General features: G+C 42.4%; 1 long non-coding RNA gene across 4 annotated transcripts in view; it reads right to left on the bottom strand.

Annotated features, from left to right (window-relative positions):
* Positions 1–5,702: 5,702 nt before the first annotated feature.
* LOC112826767 (uncharacterized) overlaps positions 5,703–21,188 on the bottom strand; it is a 48,938-nt gene continuing 33,452 nt past the window's right edge. For 2 of the 4 annotated variants that reach the window (XR_012378814.1, XR_012378813.1), the window contains exons 2-4: positions 14,120–14,771; positions 8,039–10,870; positions 5,703–7,451 (exon numbers count right to left, since the gene is read on the bottom strand). This is a non-coding gene — a long non-coding RNA (uncharacterized lncRNA). Of the gene's footprint in view, positions 7,452–8,038; positions 10,871–14,119; positions 14,772–20,270; positions 20,310–21,188 lie in introns of those variants that run through there. The other 2 variants (XR_003209035.2, XR_012378815.1) reach the window with 2 other exon arrangements.

Genomic DNA, 21,188 nt, shown 5'->3' with positions numbered 1-21,188 from the left:
CGTCCCTCCTTCCCTCCCCTCCATCCCTCCCCTCCTTCCCTCCCTCCTTCCTTCCTTCCTTCCTTCCCTCCCTCCCTCCTTCCTTCCCTCCCTCCGTCCCTCGTCCCTCCATCCCTCCTTCCTTCCTTCCTTCCTTCCCTCCCTCCCTCCTTCCTTCCTTCCCTCCTTCCTTCCTTCCCTCCTTCCTTCCTTCCCTCCTTCCTTCCTTCCCTCCTTCCTTCCTTCCTTCCCTCCTTCCTTCCTTCCCTCCCTCCCTCCTTCCTTTCCTCCCTCCTTCCTTCCCTCCCTCCGTCCCTCCGTCCCTCTGTCCCTCCGTCCCTCCTTCCCTCCCCTCCATCCCTCCTTCCTTCCTTCCTTCCTTCCCTCCCCTCCCTCCCTCCCCTCCTTCCCTCCCTCCCTCCATCCTTCCTACCTTCCTTCCTTCCTTCCTTCCTTCCTTCCTTCTTTCCTTCCTCTCAATTTAAGAGCACAGATGAGACTCATACTCCCTCTGGGCATTTATCTCATCCATGTAGAGAAAAGCACACTGCAAGGGTTTTGTAGTCAGAATGAGCTGGGCTTGTTGGGGGAATAGGAAGCAGGCCAGTGGGGTAGGATGTAGTGAGGGAGGGGCCAAAGAGCTAAACAGGAAGATCACATGCGCCTTGTGACCATGGGAAAGCTTATGACTTAACAAAGAGGACCATGGGAAACAGGTGGTGGCTTAATCAGGGAGTGATTCAATCTGATTTATATTCTTAAAGGTTCCTTCTAAGTACTCTGTGGGGAACAGATTGCAGGAGCGAGAAAGGAACTGTAAGATCAGTTCAGAGGCTGCTTTGGTGCTCCAGGCGAGAGGTAATGGTGGCTAAAGGCTAAGATGACGGTAATGGTGACAAGGAAGTGACCTCATCCCGGACATATTTTGGAAATAGAACCAAAAGATATTGATAATTGCTAGGAACTGGGAGTGAGGTAGTAATAAAGGAAATAGAGAAACTCAAGATGGTCCCAGTTTTCTATCTGAGGAGGTAGTTGATTGTGCCATTTCCAAAAATGAGAAAGGCCGGGATAGAGACTGGTTGGGAAATGATAAAATCAAGTCATTAGGTATTTATATTAGAGATGTCTAGCGGGTGAATGGATACATTAGATAAACACACACATTTGTGGCAATTTGTTACAGCAGACCCAAGAACTAATACAAACTTGTAACACATTACCACAAACTTGATGGCTTAAAATATCTACTCTCACATAGTTGTGGAAACCAGAAGTCCCAAATCAGTTTCACTAAGTTGAAATCAAGCTGCCATGCTGCCTCTGGAAGCTTCCAGCATCTGATGACTAGCATTACCTATCTTGTGGCCAATCCCTAGCTCTATGGTCTAATCTTCTTCTGCCTCACTCCTACAAGGAGATCTATGATTTCATTTAGGGCCTACCTGGATAATCCAGGTTAATCTCCCCATCTCAAAACCTGTAACTTAGGTTACATCTGCCAAAGTCCATTTTTGCCATTCATTGTTGTAAGGATTAGCATTTAGGTATCTTTGGCCGGCGGGGGAAGGGGGTGGCATGAGAAGGGGGGCATACACATTATATATATACATATATAGTCATTTCACATATATAAATACCCTCTGGGAAATAGACAAACAGTTCCTGACCTCCTAGAGTAAGAATACTCTTCCCACCCAGCTCAGAGAATTTTTTTCATGGGTGGCCAACCCAGATACGTCCTCCACCTGTTATGGTGCTCTCTGGCTCTCAAAGCTTTTGTCCCTGGTCTTTTGTTCCATCTTGTCTAGTTTCCTTAAAGTAAGTATTTTCTGTGACTATACCTCATCATCTAATCAACTTTTGCTCTCTGTTCACTGCTGTACTCCAGTGCCTAGAAAGTTCCTGGCATGCAGTAGGTGCTCGATGAACATTAGTTCATTGAACGAATAAATGAGGAGATGGCAGTGAACAAGGAGATATGAACTTGATACTCCAGTTCACATAATTTTAATGTCATGGAAATTAAATCTATCCGGTGATGCCGGGGCCCTTTACTTATAATTCTACGTCAGTGTCTAGCCACACATGGCTTTGAAGACAGGTGCTCCTGTTCTCTGGAACCTGGCCATATTACATCAGTTCATTCATTGCCTGGCAATTGATTCATTGTAGACTCATGTTTCCAAGTGAGCAAGTCCATTTTTGGATGCACTAAATTACTATCTCCTGTCAGAAGTGTCCCTCCAATCTTTACATCTTTGTAGCATAAGACTAATGGGGAATTCTTGATCGCAATAAAGAATCAAATAACCCAGATTATTGACTCCCTTTCGTGGGTTCTTTGATGACCTTTGGTCCTTTAGATCACATTTCATTCTGGAAGGAAGTATTCTTCTCAAATGCTTCAGTCACAGATGCATTCACAGTGCTAGTCGAGCTGGTTTTCTTTTTTTTTTTCCCCTCAGTCACACTTCTACAATAATAATAACAATAACAATAACAAACAAAAATTCATCAAAGGAACAGAGAGTTACTGATTTATCATGCTTTGTTATTTTTTTGGCCACTCTGAAAAACATTCATTTTATAACTAACCCATCAAACTGTGAGACTAGGGAAAGGGTACAACAGCTCATGCGCACTTCTGTTTCAAACATGAAGTGAAAATAAAAATCAAGGGGAACACCTAACAAAATTAGGAAATTGATGCATTCTGGTGCAAAATTAAATTTAACATACATCTCAGAGTTTTCAAATTATGCCTCTTTGGCCACCCAAACAGGTGAATTGTTTCTGAATTGCTTTCAAACTTGGGGACACATTTAGGCATCATAGCAGACCTACAAATAAGTGTATCTGCACCAAGGATATTCATAAATTGTTGGTTCAGGGCGCCTGGGTGGCTCAGTTGGTTAAGCGACTGCCTTCGCCTCAGGTCATGATCCCGGAGTCCTGGGATCTAGTCCCACATCAGGCTCCCGGCTCAGCGGGGAGCCTGCTTCTCCCTCTGACCCTCTCCCCTCTCGTGCTGTTTCTCTCGGTCCCTCTCTCTCTCTCTCTCTCATATAAATAAATAAAATATTTAAAAAAATAAAAAATAAATAAATAAATTGTTGGTTCAAATAAAATGCCAGTGTGTTTTAAGAAGAGAGAATTACTTAGAAAAATGATTAGGGCACTATGGAAATTGATAATACATATTCAGTGTTAGCACCAGGATCTTTTTAAACACAGTATCCAAAAATAGATAACCAGAAAAAGAAACTGACCAAGTAGGGCCAAGTGAATGTCTTGATAATAAAGGAGGAAGAGAACTGTGAGAAAGAAGGAGTTCTTCAAATGAGGGGTAAATAGACTTGTTGCATCATTACCTTAAGAGTATCTTCAAAAGCAGAAATATGGTAGGCAGCAGTAGCACCGGAAACCATTAAGAACTCTGTATCTTAATAAAAACATGGCACCATTAAAAGAGAATTTCATGATTTTTTGGAGCTCATGTTTTAAAAGTAAGTCACCCTGAAATGTCTGCACAAGTGAAGAGCATACTGATATTCACTTAAGTAAAAGACATACTGACTTAAAAGGATTATAGACATTCTCACTTCAAAAACAAATCTTGAATGGAAATTCTCTGCATGATCTTCTCAACTTTGCGGCTAATCTAAAATGCATCTAAAAATAAAAGGTATTTTTAAAAGGCCTTTAGATTCCACGCACGTTGGAGGTGATTGAAATTTGGTGGAAGTTGCAAGAGTAAATACTACAGAAGGGCGTGAAGAATGACAAGAATGTCTTCGGGTCCTCACCTAAGTGGTCCATTAGAGCCTTATGGAGAAAAACAGGATTTTCACAGTTTGAAGGAACTACGGAACCGAGATGGTTAGTGAGGGACGAAGCTGTAGCCATGTGGCTTACTTTGGAAAGAAAACTCATGGGGAGAGTGAGCTGCCTGGACAACGGAGCTTCTGCAGGCATTAGGAAAAGAATAACATAAAGATCGGAGAAGAGAACACCAAGTAAAGGAACTGTGCTTCTTAATAACCAACAGTGACGTTTTGGACTTAGTAAATCATGATCTAGTTTGGGCACTCTAAACTATCACATTATAATTGGTGAAATAAGTAAAAATCTATTTACTTTTTAATTACAAGAGAGTGAGGTGACTTAACATTTCTGATTGCCCTGAGCTTCGAACGGTTTGACTAGTTTAAAGCTTAAAAAAAAAAAAAACTTTGGCAGGCAGTTGAAACATGGTACACTGCTTTGGTACCATTCTTGTGGAAAGAATGGTAACCAAAGTAACCCCAAAGGGGAGAAGAGCATTTTGCCACGTGGGTCAGCTTGCAGCTTGCAAAACTGCATCCTTGAATCCTGCCACCCAGCCTCACCTCTCAGTTGGTCCCTGTCCTGGGGCTTACACCCCATCAGCTCTTTAGCGGACAGCAGATGTAACTAACCAGTTTTGACCAGCTTTTAGTAGGGAATGCCAAGGAGAGAGAAACTGGAGTCTGAGATATTACTGAGCCCCAAGTTATATTAATATTCAACAGGAATCTCTTTGTGGCCCACTGGTTTTTAAACTTTCCTTCTTAATAGTAAGATACTTTTTGTGAATTAAATAATATGTATAATCCCAAATCTAAAATTGATAAAACAGAGCTGATTGACATGGGAATGCGGGAGGGGCCTAGAAGCCTAACAGCTTCACATGGTCACCCTCTCTCTAACCTAAGGGTACTTCGTGGAACCACTAGAGCTGCAAACTGCCCCTACATCTGATTCCCAGAGATGCGCAATGACTTGGCCACGGTAGGTCATAGAAGAGTCAGGGCTGGGTCCAGACTTGCTTTTCCTGGGGTGTTTTCCCCACCACATCACTCTTCCTATTACTTCTCTAGCAACTCTTTCTTAGAAATCCTCCACACACCTGAGGTGAAGGATGCATTAACTGACCTTATTGTGGTAAACATTTCACAATATGTATGTATATCAAATCATCACATTGCACGCCTGATACTTACATAGTGTTATATGCCAATTATATCTCAGTAAAGGTGGAAAAAAAAAAAGGCAAAAGAAACCCTTCACAGTGCCCCTTTTAGAGAAGCGGACTGGGAGAAAGAGGAACAGAGTAGGTGTCACAAGGTGGGATGGCCCTGAGTGAGACCAGACAAACGACAGACACCCCAAATGGAAAAGCCCCACTGTGTGTCCACACACCTGCCCCTGAGCTCCTTGACAATGAAGCCAAAACCCCTTTCGTGCTGTGTTTTCTAGAGGACATGAAGGGGCCCTGCAGGTTCTCCGCAGGATTCCCTCCTGCTGGGGCCCTTCAGGGCAGCTTGAATCTGCTGGGTTTCCAAGGTCACGGTGAACCCTCTGAGAGACCCTTTGATTTAACACGTAAGGGAATTCCCACTGGCTGATTAAATATTTTTATATTTTATCATTTTCCTGCAGCTAGCAGCTTTTGGCATGCAGGGTATTTTTATGTACGTTATAAGTAAATATTATGGGGTCAGTCACAGAGACGAACACGGACCCGCAAGCCTGGGGCTGGAAGACATTAGGCTTCACTGAAAAAAAAAGTGGGAATAAAAAAGGAAAATATTGAGGATTTGAAAGACTTGCAAAAAGCACTGCAACTGTGCCTCCAAAATCCAAAGTTAATATAATTAGACCAATAGAAGCAAATTGATCTTAAGTGATATATCTAGATACCAAGGGATCACTTTGTTTAATTCATGTTATTTCGAGATTGCAGCATTTATTAGAAGGGGGTAAGCGGGGTTACACTTTCACAGTAACAACCATGAGTTTTGTTTTCCAGACAAAACTAGACCTTTCCAGGCTCTTCCACAAAGCACAACAGACGGATTCCTAGGATGCCAAGCCACTACTCAGAGTTTCCAGGGGCCACAGGCCACTTTTGGTCCAAATGTCCCCTTGGAAAAGACAAGAAAGAAAACATCAAGTGTGGGCTCCTGTGGTGTTAAGCTCCAGTGCCCTCTTGAGTGGTGGAGTCTCGGTGATCTGCTTGGAAGCTGATGTCATAAAAATCCTCCTTGACACAGGGTGATTCATCGCAAGAAGTGCATCCCTTCCTGGGAAACCACTAACCCTCTGAGCCTGTTTCCCAGCCGCCCCGCCTGGAAATCGCCGCAGAACTCATGCGGAGTGTCTGGGTCAGCGGCTCCAGTGTGGTAGCTGCCTCCGCATGCCTCCCCAGAGCATTTTTTCCACTTTTCTCTCGGCTCCCCTTGTGGCCATCACAGGGCAGGAGGAACCGGAGGAGGCGCTCCACCATCATATTAGATACGCGTTGCCGCTTGAGCTTTGCCCTCCTGCTCTTTGCGCATCGACTCTGCCGGAGCTTCGCCGTTTGCCCCTCCGCTACGCCGGTCGGCTTCGATAAGTCCAAACCATTTCAGCCTTTCCAATCGGCTGAGTGCCTTTCTTCAACACACCCCGTAAATGCTCTCCTCCCTCAAGGTGCTTTCAACACTGGTCGCTGGCATCTTCAAACCTAAGAGCTCAGCCTAACCCCAGATCAGGAACAAATTCTCAGTGTCAGGGATCCGGCAATAAATATACTGGCAGGAGGGGAGAAAGGAGAAAACGGGAAGAGAGAGGAGAGAAGGGAGGGAGGAGGGGAGGAATCTGCCTAGAGCACAGGGCACAGTCCTCCTGGGGGTTTGGAAACACCTGCTGAGCACTCGGATTGAAGGCGGACCCCCGTGACGGCGGCGGTGAGAACCTTCCGCCCACGAGGCAGCGCAGTGGAGGCAGGATGTCTGAAAGGGCCTGGAAGGAAGGAAAGAGCTGACGGGTCAGAGGAACTAGGAACAGGGCTGACTTGTCAGGAGAAGGGTGTGAAGTGCCAGCCCAGCTCCAGGGAGGAAGGTGTGCCAGAGCTCCTGCCACGATCCACGGCTCTGGTCGCTGCAGCCCTTCCCAGGATGGTCTGACAACCCCGTTTGAGTGGGGCGGCCTCTCAAGTTGATCCAAATGGAATGAAAGCCTTCTGAAGTCTAGGTATGATGGTGTCTTCTACTTCCTTTTTGCCTACCTGGCCTGCATCTGGAACATCAGGCAGAGATTGCACCGTCTGTCGTGGAGCCAGTCCCCGCCCACACTGGTGAAGAACGTTCTCACCACCCCGCCCTCCTCCACGGCTGCTGGCCGTCTTCACTAACACCCACACTTACCCCGAGAGCTGAGTTCTAAGAGCTGCAAGAGAGAATCACATAAAGAAATTGTCTGCCCTCTAGAAGCTACTGTAGAACATTGTCCAGTTGTTTTCTCTGCGTGGAAACTGGGGTACCAACTGACCATCTGCGTTTAGGTCCTCCTTGGAGAAGGTCTGGTGGGATTTGGGAGAGGAACCTACTAAGGGGCGTACTTACTTCAATTCCAGGAAATGAGACTTTCTTAACTTTCCAGGTAAATCCTTCAAGGCTAGGAAATAGCTAGGGAGGGAATGAAGACAAAGACAGACAGATGATGAGTTTTTGGCAAATCCTGTGTAGTTAAGGGCAAGTTTTATTGTCTAAATGTACAAAGTAGATCTTCGATGATAATTATTAATATTTAATAAGATGAAATACTAAGTGCCAGGCAATGTGCAACTCTTCTCTCGGTCCTTACAAGAAGCCTATAAACTAGATTCTTTGACTATCTCTGTTTTACAGAAGGGGAAACTGAGGCTGACGGATGTGAAGCAAAATGCTCAAGGCCACGCAGCTGGTAAATGGTAGAACTTGAATTTTTGAATTTGTTTCTAGTTGCTTTTCTACTCTCTTCGCACTTTGGGTCACACGTATACATACACGAACTGGGTAAATCCTGTTAAATAAATCTTGTTTCAAGATTAAAACCAACAATTGCCTTTTCCCCTCTAGACTGACGAGTTTTCGCTGCTTGCATCTGCAGTGACTACCTCTGGAGCAGGTTTGCTTATGCACTGCATTATGCCATTTAACAAACTGATGACACCCCTGTCCCCACTGTCCAGGTCCACCCGCCAGGCCCCACAACACGGGCACTATGTACTCACAGAGATTGGCCCTTTCTGGTGGGTCTGGAGCCCTGGACTCGAATCTCCAGTTGCTGCTGACTGACTTTAATGTGGGCAAGTCAAGGTCCTCCATTTTTTGTTTGTCCTTGAAGATTCTGCAGTGCCTCCCGGCCCAAGGCTTCCACCTCAATAGCCAGGTCCCGGAGAGAGGAAATTTTGATCATGACATTCTCGAGCCATCTTCCAGCTGAACGCCACTCTGCTTTTTTGCATTTGTGCAGGGCATTTCTGCAGGGAGCGGCTGGAAGGAAGGTCAGGTTTTGTTCACCAGTTTCTCTTGACTCTACTTCTCATTTCTGGCCTCTGTGCAAACGAGGTTGGGTCTAAGGTTCAAGATCCGTGTCACTCCACAGCTAACCCCGGTCCCTCAATATGAAGGCTGCTCTCAGGATCTCAACAACACCTATTCTGTGGCCCTTAGAGAAGGTTCACTGAAAGAGAGGCATGTTCCTTCAAACTGCAATTTCTAAATGCAAGCTATTGGATGGCAGAGAAACCAAAGCCCCTCGTAGCAACGGTATTATCCCATCCTAAGCCTCTGTTTCTACTTTCAAAATGTGCTAAAACAATAATAATAATAATAATAAAGCTATTCCAAATATGCCAAATCTAAAAAATCTGCACTCCCACACTCCACTATTGTGACTGTTTCTAGTTGATATTTTATAATCTTATCACTTTGAGCCACACATCCACATACCACCCTGGGTTATTTATGAAGATAAATCTGCTGAGATCAAAATTGACAATTATTTTTTGCTTTGTCTAAATTTATTTTTGCTGCCTTGGAAGAAAAAAGATTTTGAAAATATTTTCCAGTGGGTTTATTTGTTTAAAAAAGATTCCGGTAAAGAAATTAACTCTGAACAAAAAATATCTTTCGGGTCGTCAACTACCAACTACCACATATTTGGATTATCTTGAATTATCCAGGAGCTGACAATTCGGTTTTAGGATTATTTGTAACCTTGGCTGTGTTACTACGTTTCGATGTTTTCAAAGCTTGTCTAAAAGTATAGCTGCATTAATTAATTTCTGGCTCCTGGTGAGCATGGGCTTACTAGCTAATTGAACCTTGCATTACCCATACTTTATGAGCTTTGTTTTTCTCATCTCTGAAGTAGAAAGAATAATACCCTACTGTATAGAAACTGCCATGAGAATTAAAAGACATAATATAGGTGAAATAATGATTGCCTACCCCACAGTAAGTGCTCACTAAAGGGTAGCTTGAAAATATTATCTGAAGAGTGAAGTTTAAAATTAAACTGGGTGACAAGAATTTGTGGGCATGTCTTCTGTCCCCCACAAGCCTCTGTGCTCTGGGAGGGTGGGCAGTGGCCTCCTCAGACCTTCACTCTTCCCCAGTGTTCAGACTGGTCCCGAGATAGAGCAGTCTCTCAGTGAATATTGGTAGAATGAACATCATCTGAATCTCAACCGGCCGTGAACTCCAATGCAGTGACAAGCAGTTGTGTATAGTTGTCTATATTTAGAATCAAATTCTTTTCTCTAAGCACATTTTTAAAATTTAACTCTAATCGTAAAGATCCTGTTTTTGTTTTCCTCCTCTGCTTAAGAAACTGAAGCTGAAATTCTAATGTGAATTCAGTAGATTAGTGTTAAATAAGCTCACACCTAAAATAAGTCAGCAGATAAATGATGTCATCGGCTTTTCCGGGGAGAGGTAAAATCGAGACAACTTGGGAGAACAGCAGGAATTTGTTATTTGCGGACAGCTGAAGTACAATGAAGAAAAGATTCAACCTCACACGGGAATGCATTGACCACTCTCCCTGGAGGAGGCCGAGGTCATGAGGCCACCTGCCTGAAAGAGTCAGTTAAAAACACACTGGGCTTGAACATGTTGCTTTTGCTCCATAAGGAATATATTTCCCAAGTTTTCATCTAATAAGCCTTTTGTACCCTTTAAATATATAAAAATAAGTGTATGGGCAAATGCTCCAAACTAATACACAAATATTATCTGGGGCTACTGCAATAGTCTAAACATATTTGGCTCAGATTCAAGTTCTGTGTGTATGTGCTTGTGTTTAAAGCAAACTTCAGTTCATAGGACCGTATCAGTATTAGTCTAACAGATAGTTCAAATGCCCAATATATGCTGTGAACAGTGCGAATAAAGCTAACAATTTGGCACAAAAGAGTAAGAGGAAAAATGCTCAGGTGCTGGGATGGAAGATTGGGACCACATTGTGCAGTGCTGTGCTTCTGAATTCAGAATATATTTTACCTTAAGGGACGAGGTTGGGAAATAACGTTGACCTGAAATGAAAAGCAACATAAGTATTGGCTACCTGGAGAGCCACGATGGAAAGTTTCCCCGGCTGAAAGCAGCTTTATTGGACAAGTGTGCCCTGGGAGCCAGGAGTGGGAGTGCCCACCCACATGCTGAGTATTTGTCATTCTTTGTCCCGGTCAAAGAGCCCCCTAGAGGTTTCTGGCAGAGTAAATGGCCTCCTCATCGGGTCTGTGCTTAAGAAAGGCCTTTCGACAGTGAGGAGAACGCATTAGAGAAGGAGCAGTTCGTGTATTTGATCTCACCTCATGGGTAGCTCTTTTCTAGACACAGGAGACAATAGATATCTCCCTCTGCAGTTTCCCCTGGGCACTTGTCTTCTCAGTTTTCGGGAAGGCAGGATGATGCCACTCCTGGGACAGGCTTCCCGTGACGGCAGGGTGCTGCTCTGCTTTGCCCACCCACAAAGGGAGGGCAGTCTTCTTGTCATTCACTTGCCTTGCAGGAACTGAACCATAAATTTGTCTGCATTTCGGATTATAGGACCGAGGCTGTGTGTTTAATAAGACACATTTTCTGAACCCCAAGCAGAGTATCGTTCTCATAAATATTACAAAGTTGTTCAGGAAAGTGAATTCTTATCTTTTGACCCAAAGTACCCTCCAGAATCTACTGGTATCTGAGCGCATTACTCCAACCTCAGAAGCACTTCTCTGAAACAGAAATAGCCGCCAAGAGCACAGTGTGTCACTCAGACTTCCAGCAGGAAACAGATGGCACTCTCAGGCTGAGTAAGAGAGGGATGGTAATAAAAAGGTGAGTTACAAAGGTGCGGAAAGATCTGGGGATGCGTGCAAAGGGCGCTGAAGGATCTTGGGGCTAAAACAGCAGAAGGTGATGGTGATTGGAAAGCTCTTCCTTACCCCCGGGTCTGAAGGGACATGTGCCGGGTCCAGATCTCAGGGTGGGTAGCCGTAGGGAGAGGGTCACTGGAGGAGAGCTGTGATATTTGATGGAAAGATGTGGCCAAATTGTGTCCACGGCAGGAAGGGAATTAAATTCACAGCCTCCGTCTCCTCCCACTGGGGCTGAGAACCCATTGATGTGGTTTGTGCAGATCAGCCTGCCGGACACAGACTAGGACAGAGAAGGGTGGAGAGTATATCTGGAGGGCAAAGAGAAAATAACCAGCTCAGTGCAGTTTTGGTATGCAGTAAATCCACATAAAATAATAGTGGTGGGACATCTGAAAGATGTTGGACTAGGAAGCTCCAAGCTCATGTTCCTCCATATAATCGTGGGGAAAAAACCCTCAAAAAACCCTTGTCCAAATGGCAACCATCTTAGACACAAGTGGTGGCAACTCGGTCCCCAGTTCCACTCTTTAAAATGGAGAGAGCAGATCTTATTTGCAGATTATTGTGTACCTCTGTTCTAACCTGGCTGGGGATACCTGAAGAACTCGCTTGCTCTCTCTTTCTCACATAATTCGAGACACAGGTAGGAAAAGCTACAGGCTTCGCTCATAAAAGCAACCAGAGAATACACACGCATGGACACCCCGGGCAATAGATTCTCACTGGAGGCATACAGTATACCATCTAAGGGCTGGAGGAGAAAGTGGGGTAAGACTTTGGGAAATCAGGAGATTCAAAAGCAGTGTTTGTATAGGGGAATCTAGAAAGCCACATGCATACCCAGGGAAGACATATGCTCACAAAAATCAGACGATTTTAACCTTTCACTTTAAGGCTGATGTCTAGGCCAGCAGGGAGTCTGCTTCTCCCTCGGACCCTCTTCCCTCTCGTGCTCTCTATCTCTCATTCTCTCTCTCTCAAATAAATAAATAAAATCTTTAAAAAAAATAAAAATAAAAATAAAAGGGCACCTGGGTGGCTCAGTTGGTTAAGCGACTGCCTTCGGCTCAGGTCATGATCCTGGAGTCCCGGGATTGAGTCCCGCATCGGGCTCCCTGCTCAGCAGGGAGTCTGCTTCTCCCTCTGACCCTCTTCCCTCTCGTGCTCTCTATCTCTCTCTCTCTCTCTCTCAAATGGATAAATAAAATCTTAAAAAAGAATGCCATCTGGCCACTTGAGACTCTTTGAGTCAACAAGCAAAAAAAGTAATTACAGTGTTGGCTGGGGTGATTGACCTTGACTACCAGCATACATTGGACTATGACACTACAATGGAGGTAAAGAATACATTTGGAATACAGAACATCCTTTTGGTTGTCACTTAGTATTACTGAGACCTGTGATTAAGATCAATGGAAAGCTAGGGAGCCTGGGTGGCTCAGTTAGTTAAGCGACTGCCTTCGGCTCAGGTCATGATCCTGGAGTCCCTGGATCGAGTCCCACATCGGGCTCCCTGCTCAGCAGGGAGTCTGCTTCTCCCTCTGACCCTCTTCCTTCTTGTGCTCTCTGTCTCTCATTCTCTCTGTCTCAAATAAATAAATAAAAATCTTTAAAAAAAAAAAAAGAATTCAAGAAACTTAAATAAATAAATAAATAAATAAAATCTTTAAAAAAAATAAAAAATAAAAAAAGGCTGATGTCTAGGCTGAGAGCAAGTCTAACTAAGGGAGGAGTAACCCAGCCAAGGCTGTGAGTGGGGATTGCTCTCTCTCTCCTCTCTCTCTCTCTTTTTTCATATATATGGTTATATATATATATATCAGTGTTTTCGTTTGTGTGTTTCAGCTCCTGGCATAAGAAAATCTCTATCAAACTGTGTTAGCTCAACACAGGCTAAAGTAACAGAGGCTTCAGTGAGCACATACGGCAAGGAATAGACTTTGCAAAAATAGTCTGGAAAAGTCTCAAAACAAATGGACTATCCCAGTCTCCAAAAATTAAAAAAAAGCAAGCCCTGGGGAAAGGGAGAAGTCGGATATCCAGAATTACTATATTATAATAATGTAATGCCCAGTTGTCAATGATGGTGACAACAACAACAGCAAACCCAGGAAAATACGGCTTATTGAAGGGACAAAATAAATGGGCAGAAACCATCCCCAAGAAGGCGGACAATGGACTTACTAGACAAAGACTAAAACAATTCTTTTTCTTTTTTTAATTAGTCTCCACTCCCAGTGGGGAGCCCCGATGGAGCTTGAACTTATGACCCTGAGATGGAGACCTGAGCTGAGATCGAGGGTCAGATGCTTAGCTGACTGAACCACCCAGGTGCCCCAACAACTCTTTTAAATATGCCTAAAGTGCTAAGGGAAAACATGGACAAAGAACTAAAGGAAATCAGGCACAGAATAGATCTTAAAAATGAGAACATCAACAGAGATAAGAATTATAAAAGAGAAATAAAGAGAAATTCTGGAGTGAAGAAATGTAATAACTGAAATGGAAATTTCACTAGTGGGCTGCAACAGCAGAGATGAGCAGGCAAAAGAGAAAAATCAGAGAATTGGAAGAGAGGGCGTCTGAAATTCTCAAGCCTGGGGAGCAGAAGAGAAAGGATAAGAAAGTGAACTGAATCTAAGGAACTTCCAGGATACCATCCAGAGAACTGATACTGGCAGCCCTCAGAGACCGTGTGGGCTCAGGTTCAGACAACCACAATAAAGTGAACACCCCGACAAAGCAAGTCAAATGAATGTTTTGTTTTCCCATTGTATATAAAAGTTCTGTGTACACTACACTGTAGCCTATTAAATGTGCAGTAGCATTATGTCTAGAGAAACAATATATATACCTGAGTTAAAAAATACTTTATTACTAGATGGTAACCATCATCTGAGCTTGTAGCAAGTAGTAATTTTTTTTGCTGGTGGAGGGTCTTACCTTGATGTTAATGGCTGCTGACTGATCAGGGTGGTGGGTGCTGAAGGTCAGGATAACTGTGGAAACTTCTTAAAATAAGACAACAGTGAAGTATTCTGCATCAGTTGACTCTTCCTTTCATGAATGACTTCTCTGTAGCATGCAATCCTGTTTGATAGCATTTTACTTCCATTAGAACTTCTTTCAGGGATGCCTGGGTGGCTCAGTCAGTTAAGCTTCTGCCTTCAGCTCAGGTCATGATCCCAGAGTCCTGGGGATCGAGTCCTGCATCAGTTTCCCTGCTCAGGGGGAGCCTGCTTCTCCCTCTGCCTGCTGCTCCCCCTGCTTGTGCTCTCTCTCTCTCTCTGAAAAATAAATAAATAAAATCTTAAAAAAAAAAAAAAGAACTTCTTTCACACTTGGAGTCAATCCCCTCAAACCCTGCCACTGCTTTGTCAATTAAGTTCATGTAATAGTCTAAATCCTTTGTTGTCATTTCAACAATCTTCATAACATCTTCACCAGGAGACGTTTCCATCCTTTTTTTTTTTTTTTTGCTCATCCATAAGAATCAACTCCTCATTTGTTAAAGTTTTATCATGAGATTCCAGCAATTCAGTCAGATCTTGAGGGTCCACTCCTAATTCCAGTTTTCTTGCTGTTTCCACCACATCTGTAGTCAGAACACATACAATATTCATCAGTTAAGTTTGCTATCTTATATAATAAGTATGGTGTGTGGCACCTTAAAACTCACAAATAGAAACATCACAGATTACTGATCACAGATCACCATAACAAATATAATAATGATGAAAAAGTTTGAATTACCGAAAGTGTGAGAATGACCAAAATGTGACAGAGACATGAAGTGAACAAATGCTTTTGGAAAAATGGTGCCACAAACCTTCAATTTACAAAGAACACAGTTGTCTGTGAAGCAAAATAAAGTGAAGTGCAATAAAAAAGGGGGGAAAAACCTGTATATAAGTTATGGGAATCCCAGAAGAAGAGAAAGAAAGTGGCAGAGAGTTTATTTGAAGAAATAATAGCTGAAAACTCCTGGATTTCATGAAATACATGAATATACAAATCCAAGAAGTTCAATGAACTTTAAGTAGGATAACCAAAAGAGATACATATCAAGACACATAATCAAACTGTCAAAAGCCAAAGTCAAAGGGAACCTTGAAATCAACAAGAGTGAAGCAACTCATGTACAGGTGATCCTTAATAACATTATTCCCTAATTTCTCAGCAGCACTCTTGGAAACCAGAAGGCAGTTGGATGATATATTTAATAAGTATTGAAATAAAAACAAAACAAAACAGAATTCTCTATCTGGAAACTATCCTTCAAAAGTGATGGAGAAATTAAGACATTTCCAGAAAAACAAAAGCTAAGAGAGTTCATTACTACTAAACTTGCTCTACAATGAATGTTAAAAGAAGTCCTTCTCAGATGAGCGTTTTTCCAGTACCACCAAGCAATTAACTTAGTTCTGACACTATCTACCTGGAGATCATGTCAGGTCCAAAAGTTAAACGCTCAGTCCTATAAGACTGCCCCCCACTTCTTCACTTCAGATGTCAATCCTAAGACCAGGTTGTCACCTACCTATGCTTCTGATGGTCAGATGTTCCCATGATCCCTCCTTGGGTTTCATTAAGTTACTAGTGTGGCTCACAGAACTTAAGAGACACATTTTACCTTCTAGATTACTGATTTGTTATAAAAGGATAAAACTCAAGAATAGCCAGATGGAAGAGATGCATAGGACATGGGATGGGTCACAAAGCTTCCCATCCTTTCTGAGCACCTTCACATGGTCACCAACCCAGAAGTTCTCTGAATCCATGCTTTGGGTTTTTATGGAAGCTTCATTACATAGGCATGATTGATGAAATCATTGGCCATTTATTCAACGTCCAGGCCCTTTCCTTCTCCTAAGGTCAAGGGATGAGACTGAAAATTCTAATCCTCTAATCACATGATTGGTTCCCCTGGCTACCAGCCCTCATTCTTGGGTTATATAAGGACTTTCCAAAAGCCATCACATTAACATAACAAAAGACACCTTTATTACTTAAGAAATTCCAATGGTTTGGGGAGCTCTGTCCAGGAATGGGTGAAAACCAAATATGTATTTCTTGTTATAAATCATAACATCACACCTTCAAACAGAAATGAAAGAATCTTAGTAACTCAAAACCAGATGAAGATACAATGACCTCTGGTAAAAGTATATATATGAGAAAAAATAAAAGCCAGTATTATTATAATTTTGGATTTAATGCCACTTTTAACTCCACTTCAGGATTTATGACACAAATGCATACAACATAATTATAAATCTCTGTAAATGGGTATATAATGTATACAGATGTAATTTGTGACATTAATAACACAAGAAGGGTAGAATTATTATAGGAGTAGGGTTTTTTGTAATTGAATTTAAGTTGGAATCAATTTAAATTAGATTATTACAACTTTAAAAGGTTATATGTAATCACCATGGTAACAACAGAGAAATATCTATAGAATATACATAAAAGGAAATGAAAAGGGAATCAAAATGTATCTCTACAAAAACGAAACACAAAAAGAGGTAATAATGGAGGAAATAAGGGAGAGAGAATGATATAAGACATATAGATACCAACAAAAGGGCAAAAGTAAGTCCTTCCTTATCAGTAATTACTTCAAATGTAAATGGGCTAAACTCTCCAGTCAAAAGGCATTGGTTGGCAGAATAGATTTTAAAAATTTGAACTATAGGCTGTCAACATGAGACTGACTTTAGCTCCAAAGGCAGAATTAGGTTGGGAGTTAAATGATGAAAAAGATACTTTATGCAATTAGTAACCATAAGAGGGCTGGAGTAGCTAATATTAAGCCAAATAGACCTGGGGTAAAAAAAATAGCACAAGAGACAGGAATATATATTGATAAAAGAGTCAATTCCCTAAGAAGACATAAAAATTATGAACATATGTGATATACAAAATATCAGAGCTCCAAAATGTATCAAGCAACATTAATAGAATTTAAGGGAGGAAATAGCTCTAATAGTAGGAGATTTTCAAAAATGACTACAACAACCAGACAGAAGATCAATAAGGAAACAGTGGACTTGAACAACACTACAAACCAATTAGAATTATAAGACATACACAGAACACTTTATCCAAGAACAGCGTAATACACAGTTTTCTCAACTGGACTGAGACATTCTCCAGAATAGACTATATGTTAGACTACAAGATAAATCTTAATACATTTTAAAAGATTGATATCATACAAAGTTTCTTTTCTGGCCACAATGGAATGAAGCCAGAAATCAATAGCAGAAGGAAAACTAGAAAACCCACAAATATGTGGAAATTAAGCAACATACTCTTAAGTAACCAATGAATCAAAGAAGATATCACAGGGAGATTTAGGAAATACCTTGAGACAAATGAAAAGGAAAACAGAACACAACATACAAAAACTGATGGGATACAGAAAAGCGGTGTTAAGAGGGAAATTTGTAGCTTATATGCTTATGTTAAAAAAAGAGAAAGATCTCAGATCAATAACCTAAACTTACTCTTTGAGGAACTAGAGAAAGAAAAGCAAACTAAACCCCAAGCTAGCAAAAGGAAGGAAATAAGAAAAATCAGAGCAGAGCAAAATAGAGAATAGAAAAACAATATAGAAAAAACAAAACAAAAATCGGTTCTTTTTTTCCCAAAGATTTTATTTGTTTGTTTGTTTATTTTGGAGAGAAAGAGAGAGAGTGCATGTGCAAATCGGGGAAGGGAGGGGAACAAGCAGATTCCGTACAGGAGCACAGAGCATGTCGTGGAGCTCGATCCCATGACCCGGAGATCATGACCTGAGCCAAAAACAGGAATCAGATACCCAACCAACTGAGCCACCCAGGTGCCCCTAAAGTTGGTTCTTTGTACCAACCAACAAAACTGACAAAACCTGTAGCCTAGATTGACTAAGAAAAAAGAGAGAAGACTCCAATAACTACAATCAGAAATCAAAGAGAATGTTAAGAATATCTGTATGCCAACAAATTGGATAATCTAAACAAAATGGACAAATTCCTGGAAATGCACAAAACTAAGTCATGAATAAATAGAAAATATGAATAGACTTACAACTAGTGAGGAGACTAATCAATATTCAAAGCTACAACAAAGAAAAGTCATGGGCTAACTGCTTTCACTGCAGAATTCTGCCAACATTTAAAGTTAACACCAGTTTTCAACTCTTCCAAAAGATAAAAGAAAGAATACTTCCTAACTCATGCTATATAGCCAGCATTACCCTGACAGCAAACCCAGCTAAAACACTACAAGAAAATAAAACTACAGACCAGTATCCCTTATGATTATTGATGGAAAAATACTCAACAAAATACTAGCAAACTGCATTCACCGTAGTATATTGAAAAGATTATATGCCATGGCCAAGTGGGATCTACTCCTGGAATGCAAGGATGATTCAATGTACAAAAATTAATCAATGTAATGCATCACATTAGCAGAATGAAGGAAAAACTCCCACGTGATCATCTCACTTGATACAGAAAATGCATTTGACAAAATAACAACTATGACTTCTCTTTATTTGGGATGTGTTATGTGTCAAGCTCTACATGAGACATTCAATAATGTTTTGAATCCTCAAGGCAACACCCTAAAATATGTAATACGATATTATTGCATCCCTCTTATATATGAAGAAACTGAGGTTTCGTCTTCAAAAACTGAAGTAATTTGTCAAAATCATATCTACACAATAAGGAGTAGAGTCAGTAGATATGTTCTAGATTTTCAGATTACAAAGTCTAAAACATTGCTACTGTGTTTTGTGGTTTTTGCTCCTCTGTCGAAAAAGAATCAGATGAAGGTTCCAGGAGCCGATTTGCAAAAGTCACTCCCCAGCTGATGGGCTTAATAAAATGGCCTTTGGTGCCTTCATCTCTGTCCCCCATCCTCACTGGTAACACAGTGCTACTATTCTGATTGCATGTCAACTTTTGTTGCTGAAATGGGGTCTGGCCCAAGTCACTCCCATTCTGACTTCGGATTGCTGGATGCTGTGGCTTCCCTTTCCCTGCGTCTGTCCAGAGCGAGAAGGGTTCGCATGGAGCCGGCAGCCCAATAATGGAGCGGCCCCACGGCAGGAAGCTGGTGAAGCAACAGAAAACGCAAAGGAAGTTCACAAATTGAGAAAGCTGAAATCAATTTGGTTTTGACTCAGAGTCATGCTCTGCCTCTCTAAAAGATTGGTGTCAGCTCCCTGAACTTGGGTTATAAATAAAAGCCCGAATTAAGAGTTTCCAATGTTTTAAGGAGTTTTAATAGGTATATTGTTTAATTTCCCAACAAACTGATGAAATGCAGATCTGCTAAACTGTAAAACTGCCTGCGACATTTGTTTACTTGGACTATTACAAGAAAAGAGATCTTTTGAGATTGTATCTTTTATGTCGTAAAACTCAAAAATAGGCTCCCGCGGACTTCTGACATCGTACATATAAAACTTTTACAATCCTTCCGAACGTATTACCTTGCGTTAGCCCCGCAGCAGCTGGGGAGGTGGTGTACCCGTTAGGCCGGGAGTCCCTGCTTTATACCTGGGAAGGAAAAGAGCGGATGGGGACCCAATCTTTGTGACAGTCTGAGGTGAAGGGGCATTGGCTTAGCCTGACAGCCTGGGTTTTTCCTCTGACTTAAAGATTTGGGATTTCCGGAGAGGAGATGGTGGAATGCGAACTCGTTGTTATGGGAGTTATCCACAGAAGTAACTCCAGATTTTGCTTAGGTTCCATTTATTGCCCTCTGCTTTCTGAGAGTCTTACAACATCCTTTCTCTACCACTGGCCACATGCAGAGAGATCATCGGACTGACGGTAATAGGAGAAGCCTTTAGTGTTAATCAAGCGATTAAAACTGACCCAAATGCTATGTATGAGGTTAATGCTGGCGACTCTATCAAGCAGGTTTAATATTACGCCAGTTCATAATTCCAACCCAAGTTATCTTACAGGAACCTGGCCTATTAAAGATAAAGCCCACCTCCCCACCTGCCTTAAGAAAATGGAAGTTTAAAAAAGGGGGGCAAAATTAAGAAAAAACGTAAAAGACAAATTTTGTTTATAGTTCACACCAGGTCAGGTGACTTCTGCTATCTTCTCTAGGTTGCACGCTTTAACCACGGGAAATAGAGCTGCATGCATTAAGCAAGAATTTTCCTATCACCGAGAAAATCTGCTTATTAGGTTTGCCAGAAGCTGTCCTGCCTCCCAGCCAAAATGACAGACTGGTGAATCCTCGGCCACTGGGTGTGGGCGGCTTATCAGGTTCTCATCTCTGAAGGTAGAGGGTACAAGGAGGTCACAGGCAAAGGCACTGGTGGCCTCTTTTCAGTCCTGCCTCCAGATTGAGGTAGTTTGGCTTCTTAAGATAACCTCCCAGGTAGAAGCATGGCGGTGGGGGTGGGGGGGCGGGGGGGGTGGTGAGTTAGCAGGTGTCCCTGGAGGCCAGGTATCCCTGAGCACTAGTAAGGGGGCGGTGGGGAAAGCCCACTTGTACTGATTAGGACCCCATCTCTTCCCTACCAAAATATTTCCTAAGCCTTTAACCAACTGAGCCACCCAGGCGCCCTTTCCTAAGCCTTTAAACAAAAGACTAGCAAATCCCCGAAGATCAGTTTGCCCTCTGGGATTTTTCAAAATCCATCCCAGCCTTGTGGCTTGGAGGAGACGTCCTCGCCTGCAAGAGAGGACGGGCCACTAGCCTTCAGTCACGCCGTGCTGGTCTGTATTTCTGAGTTCTCACCAGTAGTTAACTCTGCTGTCAGCATTAACTTTTGTTCAAGTTCAACTCTGGAAATGTCCTTCCTTTATTCTCCGTTTTCCCTTCCTCAACCCACGGCATACTCCCCTGTCAAAGAAAGCCTTTGTAGAGCCAAAAGTAAAATGCTGCCTCAGGGCAGTCACTGTGCCCGGGGTGGGGGGGGGCGGGGGTAGCCGGCATTCCACAGAATGGAAGAAGAATGTGCCCTTTGGTTGTATAATCCTCGTGT

The sequence above is a fragment of the Callorhinus ursinus genome, unplaced genomic scaffold, assembly GCF_003265705.2.
Source record: "Callorhinus ursinus isolate GAN/ISIS: 27379988/994484 unplaced genomic scaffold, GSC_fseal_2.0 scaffold7, whole genome shotgun sequence".
Taxonomy (NCBI): domain Eukaryota; kingdom Metazoa; phylum Chordata; class Mammalia; order Carnivora; family Otariidae; genus Callorhinus; species Callorhinus ursinus.
Note: the sequence above shows the minus strand (reverse complement) of the source record. Positions and strands in the feature narration are given on the sequence as shown.